The sequence below is a fragment of the Saimiri boliviensis genome, chromosome 14, assembly GCF_048565385.1.
Source record: "Saimiri boliviensis isolate mSaiBol1 chromosome 14, mSaiBol1.pri, whole genome shotgun sequence".
NCBI lineage: Eukaryota > Metazoa > Chordata > Mammalia > Primates > Cebidae > Saimiri > Saimiri boliviensis.
This window is the reverse complement of record NC_133462.1, coordinates 78,530,585-78,539,804: the sequence shown is the minus strand read 5'-3', so window position 1 is coordinate 78,539,804 and position 9,220 is coordinate 78,530,585.

Below are 9,220 nucleotides of genomic sequence, written 5' to 3'. Positions count from 1 at the left end.
GCCTTGAGGCAGGCTGCACAGTCTCCACCTTCTCTATTTTCTGCCTCAGAGCACCTGGCCAATTATCCCTTGGCCAACTTCATATGACTCTAACTCCAGTCAGTCATCCCTGCGCTCCAGTTCCACCACTGCTACTTACGAGCTGTGTAATCTTAGTCGAGTTCTTTATTAGGTCTGTTCCTCAGTTTCATCATCTGTATTGTTTGTCTGTGGAACAGAGGACCAAGGTTCTTCTCCTGGGACCCATAAGGCAGCATGGGGGAGGGTTACAGGCAGACAGATGTTTTGTGTGTACATTTACTTTTTCTGGGGAAGTCCGTAAGTTTGATCATATTCTCAAGGGAGTATATGACCCCCAAAAGTTGGGAACCACTGAGCTTTAAATGAGTCTAAAACGGTCCAGTGCAGTGGCTCATGCCTGTAATCCCAGGACTTTGAGAGACTGAGGCAGGCTGATCACCTGAGGTCTGGAGTTAGAGACCAGCCTGGCCAACATGGCAAAACTCCATCTCTACTAAAAATACAAAAATTAGCCCAGCGTGGTGGCACACATCTGTAATCCCACCTATTTGGGAGGCCGAGGCAGGAGAATCGCTTGAACCCGGGGGTCAGGAGTGAGCCAAGATTGCACCATTGCATTCCAGCCTGGGTGACAGAGCAAGACTCTGTCTCAAAAATAAATAAATAAATAAATAAAGCCTGAAGGCTGAGACCTATGTTTTTTACATTTCTTGCCCTCAGCAGAGCTGGGCAGGCATATAGCAAGCTGTCACTAATGTGCATGGAATTGAATCCCCACTGGAACACAGCAGCTGTGTCAAGGCCATGGACAGTGGGGTTCCTGACGTGTCACCTGTCTTCATTCCACACAAAAGTGCCCACTGTGAAAAGTTTCCTGAAATCACTTCTTCGGTCCAATCACAACATTTCAAAGCTGAGTATTTCACACACTGCGTTGGGAAAGGGTGCTGATTACATCCCTCAAACTGCACAACTGTGACCTTCAGTGCTGGCTGACACCTCACAGAAGTGCGTGGGGGCAACTGTGGAAGTGGCAGGTCTGCATTCGCATTCTTTGCTCTACCTCCACTTGAGGACTTAATAGCAGCGACCACAAAAAGAATGGAAACAAAAACTCTTATTTTAATTTGTATCCATTCTTAGGGTTTCTTTGTATTCTTCTTCAATTAAAATGAATCTAAACACATTTAGATATTAATTCCAATTAAGATTTTTTTTTTTTTTTGAGATGACATCTCGCTCTGTTGCCCAGGCTGGAGTGCAGTGGTGCAATCTTGGCTCACTGCAATCTCACCTCCTGGGTTCAAGTGATTCTTCTGCCTCAGCCTCCAGAGTAGCTGGGACTAGAGACTCACGCCACCACGCCTGGCTAATTTTTGTATTTTTAGTAGAGGCAGGGTATCACCATATCATCCAGGCTGGTCTCAAACTCCTGACCTCGTGATCCATCCGCCTCAGCCTCTCAAAGTGCTGGGATTACAGGCATGAGCCCACGCTTGGCTTCCAATTAAGAAATTTAATATATCTTGCCTTCTGTGAACTAGCCCATTTTGCGTTGATATAAAGGAATCCCAGAAACTGGGTAACTTCTTCTTACTATTATTTTGAAACAGGTTTTTGTGGCTCACGGTTCTGCAAGCTGTACATGAAGCACAGCGCTGGCGTCTGCTTCTGGGGAGCCTCAGGAAGCTCACAGCCATAGCAGAAGGAGAAAAGGCAACAGGCATGCTACATGGCAAGAGAGGGAGCAAGAGAGTTGCCAAGCTCTTTAAAACAGCCAGCTCCCACATGAGCTAACAGAGTGACAACTCACTCATCACTGCTGGGAGGGCACCAAGCCATGCATGAGGGATCCACCCCCATGACCCAAACACCTCCCACCAGGCCTCACCTCCAATAGTGGGGATCAATTTGGAGTGGACAAAGACCCGAAGTGTATCACCTTCCTATGTGCAATCTGTATAGTTTTATATGACATCCTCCTACCAGCCTCATTTAATTTTTTTAAATGCCTAGTTTTTACATTCATTCTGGAGAATTGATAGCAATTTTCAAACATTTGAAAAAGAATTTAAGTAAGCTTCCCAAAGTGCACATAATACAAACAAATAAAATCGGCAAGAGAGGAAACTAAAGCAAGAATGAGGTAAATGTACAAAATAGAACAAACCTGCGACAGACGAGTGCACAAAAGCGGGCCATAAGTTTGGCTGTCTACATTCTAGCAGTCAAGGCGAACAAGCAGATGAATGAAAAATAAACAAACAAACAAAAAGACAAAAACCAAATTCAAACAAACGAACAAAAAACCCTCAAAACCAAATTCAAACAAACAGGCAAACAAACACAGTCCAAACCCTGCAGTGTCCAAAGTAAAGAGCAAGTGTATTTGTCAATAGAGGACCATGGAGAATTTCTCCTGTGGGTTTCACCAAAGGGATAATGGCAGGCCGAGTCACACAATTTGTCTTGCACAGATGTAGAAGAGGATTTAGTCTGGTTGTTTCTTGTAGAGTATGCCAGTGAAGTCAATACCTTAACACCAAATGCAATTCAGAAAAAGCAATTATTTTTTAAATTTTATTTTATTTTATTTTATTTTTTGAGATGGAGTCTCATTCTGTCACCCAGGCTGCAGTGCATGGCACCATCTTGGCTCACTGCAACCTCTGGCTCCCAGGTTGAAGTATTCTCCTGCCTCAGCCTCCTGAGTAGCTGGGATTACAGGTGTGCACCATCACACCTGACTAACCTTTTATTTTATTTTATTTTTTTATTTTTTATTTTTTATTTTTATTTTTTAGTAAAGTCGGGGTTTTACCATGTTGGCGAGATTGATCTTGAACCCCTAACCTGACCTCAGGTGAGCCACCCGACTTGGCCTCCCAAAGTTCTGGGATTACAGGTGTGAACCACCAAGCCTGGTCCAGAAAAAGCAATTTCATGAGGGGTCAGAGAAATATTCTTAAAGTACCTTGCTTTCTAATGATCTGGCTAGAATGCAAGGGAAAATTTAGAATCAAGAATCCTTAAAGCAAAGAGGCAAGTATATGCATTAGGGAATCTTCCATAAAAACTATTTTCTTGTTCCCCAGCTTAAGAGTTAAGAGTTGAAGGCTATAATCTCTAGTAGGGAAAAAAAAAAAAAAAAAAAAAAAAAAGCTGGAGTGCAGCTATTATATGCTGCTTAACTAAGTGGACAGTGGAATGTCCATCCGCCCATGAAAAGTCTGATACTTCGTGAAAAGATTGGCATCCTGATCTGCATGTGGTAGACAGCGTCCATGTAGACAGGACCAAGAATTTTCTCAGAAATGCAAACCAACAGGCAACTCTGGGCTCAGCATTCTGCGCCCGTAGAGCAAAGCAGCCAGAATTGTCATCTGGGCACTCTTTCAAAGCAGGCGTTTCCAATGAGACTGCACATAGAATTATTTGTTCTGAAAATCGCCATGGCAATCATACTGTTCTTCTGGATTTGATGGCTTATTATCTGGTAGTCAAGGTAATTGGGGGAGATTTTTGCTTTTTTGTTAGATAGGTTCAAGAGTGGGAACATCAGAGAAGGGAGATTGTTCTGGAAGGAGACAGAGGCACTGTGCTGTGAGACTTATAAGTCAGGGAAAGGTGGGCGAGAGAAAGAGGGAGCAGAGGATGGATGGATAGAGGGGTGGGAAGAGGGAGAGAGAGGGAGAGAGAAAGAGAGGGGAGAGAAGGGAAGAAGAGAAAGAGGAAGGGAGGGAGAGGGAGTGATAAATGAGGGGAAGGAAAGAGAGAGAGAAAGAGAAAAGGAGGGGAGACGGAGTAAAGAGAGAAGGAGGGAGGGAGAGGAAAAGGGAAGGAAAGAGGGAGGGATGCAGAGAGAAAAGGGAAGAGAGGGAAAAGGCGCTGGAAGGAGGGTGGGAGATGGGGGGAGGGAGGGGGGAATGAAGAGAGGATGAGAAGGGGAGAGAGGGCAGTGGAGAGGGAGAGGAAGAGACTCCACTGGTTGCTCAGAGAAGTCACTTGTAGGCAAAAGGCAGCATGGTGAAAGAAGGGCAGAGTAGAGACATGGGGGTCTCGGTAGCTTCCCAGGAGCTCGACTTGTAGTTAGGGTCTGCGGCTGGTGGGCACTGGCCCAGAACTTCCCTTTGCCTCTTCTCAGTGAGTGAGAGTCTCAAGGTAGTTTTCTTGTGGGATTCCAGAAGGCCATGATACACGTGGGAGTCTTGGTGGCCGTGACTTCTGGGTGGAGGTGGCATATGTGGATGGCGCCTTTGCTCTGCAATCCTCTTCCTATTAACGGAGTTCAGGCCACCTGGTTGGGAGTATTTCCCCAGGCTTCTTGAACTCAGGCTAAATAGTTTGCTGTTTTCAACACATATCCTTAATTTTTCCTGCAGCTAATATGGCCTTGAGAAATCAGATGGTGATTACCAGGAGTAATTCAGTAGAACAAATGCTTAGGCTAAATCTTGTCCATATAACAGTACCTACACATATATATTTTTCTACATGGTAGTTCTTGGTTGTTTTCATGTAGACAAAGAGGGAAATAGGAGAGTTAAACCGTACTAGTTGTAGGATTTCTTTTTTTAAGTTATTTTTTTCTTTGCTTCCATTTAGCAGTCTAGATCCGCCTGGGAGCCGGGAGCTCTGACAGTTCCCTCCTAAACCAGAGTTGTGGCTCCCATTGGCCATGGATTGGAGGCCCTGTGAGTGCGGACACTCAGTTAGGCCGGCCCTGCCTGCAGACCCTTTGTTTGGATCTGGCCTTTGCTCTCTGCAGGGCAATGAAGGGGCTTGATGTTTATGACTGTGTCCCACTTGGGACACTGGCTGGTCAGCCCCGGCCAAGGTGATAAGGGAGGGGATAGACAAGTGAGCCATGGTCTGATAGACGAGACTCGCCCTTGCAAGTGATTGCATGTCAGGCACCCCATCTCAGAGATGGGTCCGACATTCTGATTCTGCGACTGGGAAAATGAAAGTGCTATCGATAGAAATCAGGAATATAGGAAAAGGGACTGTTGGAGGATGGGGAGGGGGAGACAAGGAACACTTAGTGGAGGTGCTGGCAAGCTGTGCACAAGAGACAATGGTTAATAAGTTGAAAGGGTGGTCTGGACCTCCAGAGAGGCCAGACATTGAGATATACTCATAACAACTGTCATGTGGTCACCTGCACAGAGATGATATGTTAAGACAGATGAGGAAAGAATGGGGACTCCTTAGTTTAAAAACGAGGAGAGGCTGGGCGTGGTGGCTCACACCTGTAATTCCAGCACTTTGGGAGGCCAAGGTGGTGGATCACTTGAAGTCAGGAGTTCGAGACCACCCTGGCCAACATAGTGAAACCCCACCTCTACTAAAAATACAAAAATTATCCAGGCATAGTGGTGCATGTCTGTAATCCCAGCTGAGGGAAGCTGAGGCAAGAGAATCACTTGAACCAGGAGACGGAGTTTGCAGTGAGTGAAGATTGCACCACTGTACTCCAGCCTGGGAGAGTGAGACTCCATCACACACACACACACACACACACACACACAAAAAAAAAAAAAAAAAAAAAAAAAAAAAAAAGAAAGAAAAAGAAAAGAAAAGAAAAAAAAGGAAGAGGAGAAGGCATAGGAAACTACTAAGGAAACTGAGAAGCCAAGTCAAGAGGAAGGAGGCAGGCCAGTCCACTGTATTAAACAAAATGCTTGATGCACATTACAGAAACCAGCTCCGGCTGGGCACAGTGGGAGGAGGTGCCTGCAATCCTGGCATGTTGGGAGGCAGGATTGCTTGAGCCCAGGAGTTTGAGACCAGCCTTCAACATGCCAAAATCCTGTCTCTACAAAAAATACAAAAAAAATTGGTTGGGCATGGTGACGTTTGCTTGTAGTCCCAGCCAATCAGAAGGCTGAGGTGGGAGAATCAAGTGTCCCCAGAGAAGGTGATTGCACCACTGCATGCCAGTCAGTGACAGAATGAGGCCCCATCTAGAAAAAAAAAAAAAGAAAAAGAAAAAGAAAAAAATCAACTCTTGTTAATTTTAGGAAAAAACACATACCTAAAGGTTCTCTGGAAAGGCTGAAACACCAGGTTTGGTGCTCTGGAGGGAAGAATGACAGAGGCTGCTGCTCTGCTGGGTACCGGATGCTGCAGGATCCCACCCCTGACACCATTAGCTCGAGATGCTGATGTTTTTCTCAGCACTGTGGCCACTGCCGCTCCAAGACTTTGGTCTTTAGATTGGCATTTCAGTCAAAGAGAGATCCTCCTGGCTCTTGTTTCTATGCATCATAGGTCCTGAATCAAAGTCTGGGCATAGGGTACCTGGAGAGCACAGGGAGGTCTCACAACTGCTCCCTATTTGCAAGGAAGGCTGGGGAAAATATCTGGCTTTTCTAGCTTCTACACTGGGAGGGGAATTCGCAAAAAGAATTGAGTGGATAGGGGATGTCTCCTGAGTATCTGTATTTGGAAGGAGCAGTGGGGAGCAGGGGAGAGAAAGAGAGTGGCACTATCCAGAGACAAATGGGAAGAAGAGGGCAGTGGAGGGAGCACTGTGTTCGAGGAGCCAGGAGGGGTGGGTACAGAGCATGCCAGATGGAAAGATCAGCTTCTTCTCAGAAGCGAGGTAGAGGGAAGTCCAGGAAGCACTTGGAGGATGGCCTCCCCTGGCTCAGAAGGAAGGGTTTATTGAGACAGGAAGGCAGGCAAGCTGAGGAAGTGATAGTGCCAGAGGCTTAGGGTGGAAGGGCTCTGGGAAGTTCCACCACACCCCCCGGAGGTGAACAGCCTTCATGTCCCTGTGAGGCTGCCTGTTTTGCCTGTTCTGCTCCTGGCCAGACTTGGTCACCAGCAGGTTTTTCTCATATGGAATCTGTATGCCTGTGTGGCAAATATCTATTCTTTTTCTGTTATCTTTCAGGAATCCGGCTCCAGACTTTCCTTTCCTTTTTTTTTTTTTTTTTTAAGATGGAGTCTTGCTTTCTCGCCCAGGCTGGAGCATAGTGGCACGATCTTGGCTCACTGCAACCTCCCCCTCCCAGGTTCAAGCGGTTCTTCTGCCTCAGCCTCCCAAGTAGCTGGGACTACAGGCACCTCCCACCATGCCCAGATAATTTTGGTATTTTTAGTAGAGACAGGGTTTCACCATGTTGGCCAGGCTGGTCTCGAACTCCCGACCTTAAGTGATCCATCCCACGTCAGCCTCCCAAAGTGCTGAGATTACAGGCGTGAGCCAAGGCCCCCAGCCAGATCTTCCTTTCTGTTGGCTCCCCAATCTCCATCAGTGGGAGATGCCCCTCTTCACCCAGCACTGTGTCCCAGCAAGGACTTCACCTGCTGAAATTGAGGGGACAGATCCTCCCTCTCCTGACTATGCCTGGATCCTGTAGCCTGGTTTCTGGAGTCCCCTCGGTGCCTCCTCATTTTGTGTTCTGTGAGCCTCTTAGGTCAGGGGTCCTAGTACCGTCTGTGGCCTGTTGTTCTGGGCCCCATTGCAGGAGGTGAGTGGCAGGCGAGCATTACTGCCTGCGCTCCTCCTGTCAGATCAGCAGCAGCAGTGGATTCTCATAGGAGTACGAACCCTGTTGTCAGCTGTGCATGTGAGGGATCTAAGTTGTGTGCTCCTTATGAGAATCTCCCTAACGCTTGATGATCGGAGGTGGAACAGTTTCATCCCAAAACTACCCCCTATATCACCCCCCATCCATGGAAAAATTGTCTTCCATGAAACTGGTCTTTGGTGCCAAAAAGGTTGGGGACCGCTGCCTTAGGCCATTCCTAAAAGTTCCCTCTTGCTTAAGAAACCAGTCCCAAGCCAGTAACATTTGCCACAGTTCTTTTATCTCTGCTCATTAGTCCTCATCTCACCTGCAGAGCGAATTGACACCCTCGTCCACTGCGGCCGTCCTTCAGTGCTGTATGAACCCGGGATTCTCTGGAGGGAGGCTTACCTCCTCTGATCTAGAGGTACAATCTTATAGGTTCTGCTTATGACTATATTAGATTTTTAAGAGCTAGTGACACACAGTCAATTATATCCCAGGGAGGAGTCCTTCCCACCCCATGAGTGCTGCCCAGTTTGGTCTTACTCCTCATGTTCTTGTTATTTTAACACAAAGGCAAATGTATAAATGGACACATGTTGCTTCATTTGCTCACTGCTCTTCCCTGTCCCCCTGTGGTTCTCATGAGGCTGTCAACCCCAAACTACCACCATGTCTCTAGCTACAGAGATGAGGATGTGACCTGGCCTTGGCCAATCAGATCATCTCCTGTCCCTGGCAACAGCTAAGCACATAATTGAAGAATCTTTGTCTGTAATTGGAATATCAATCCTTTCTCCAGCTATATGGAGAAAGTCCTTTTCCAGTGGGAGAAGAGGCCAGCCATCAGCAGGAAAGCAGAGCTCAAAGACAAAGAGAAGGAAGAGAGTCCCGGTGACATTGGTTGAACCCTTAGCTCTCCCTCTGCCTGAGCCCACGAATATACTTCCTGTTTAAGCTAGTTTGAATTTTTTTGGTCACTTTCAAGTGGATAAATACTGACATGATAACATGCTTAAATATTAGAATGAAGTAATACTTTTAATTATGAATAATAGAGACAAAAAGAAAACCCCCAAATCATTCCTAATCTTATTTTTAGTTATACAAAAAATGGTGTAATACCATATATTCTTCTTCTTTTTTTTTTTTTTTTTTTTTTTTTTTTTTGAGACAGAGTCTTGCTCTGTTGCCCAGGCTAGAGTGCAGTGGTATGATCTTGGCTCACTGCAACCTCCGCCTCCCAGGTTCAAGTGATTCTCCTGTCAGCCTCTAGAGTAGCTGGGACTACAGGAGTATGCACCATGTCTGGCTAATTTTTGTACTTTTAGTAGAGATGGGGTTTCGCTTGTTGGCCAAGCTGGTCTTGAACTCCTGACTTCAGGTGATCCGCCCACCTCAGCCTCCCAAAGTGCCCTTATATTAGTGTGTGTGTGTGTGTGTGTGTGTGTGTGTGTGTGTGTGTTGTGTTGTGTTGGAGATTGTAAAATATGCTCACAAATTCCTTCATCCAGTATTCAATCCCTTTTGCAATGTGAATTTGCTGTTTCCCTTATGGAGAAGGGAGGTTTATTTCTCTCCCTTGACTCTTAGCCTTGTGATTTATTTCAATGGAATGCAGCAGGAGACATATATAACCTTGAGTTGCCAGTCCAGCCTTCTGGATGTGACCAAGA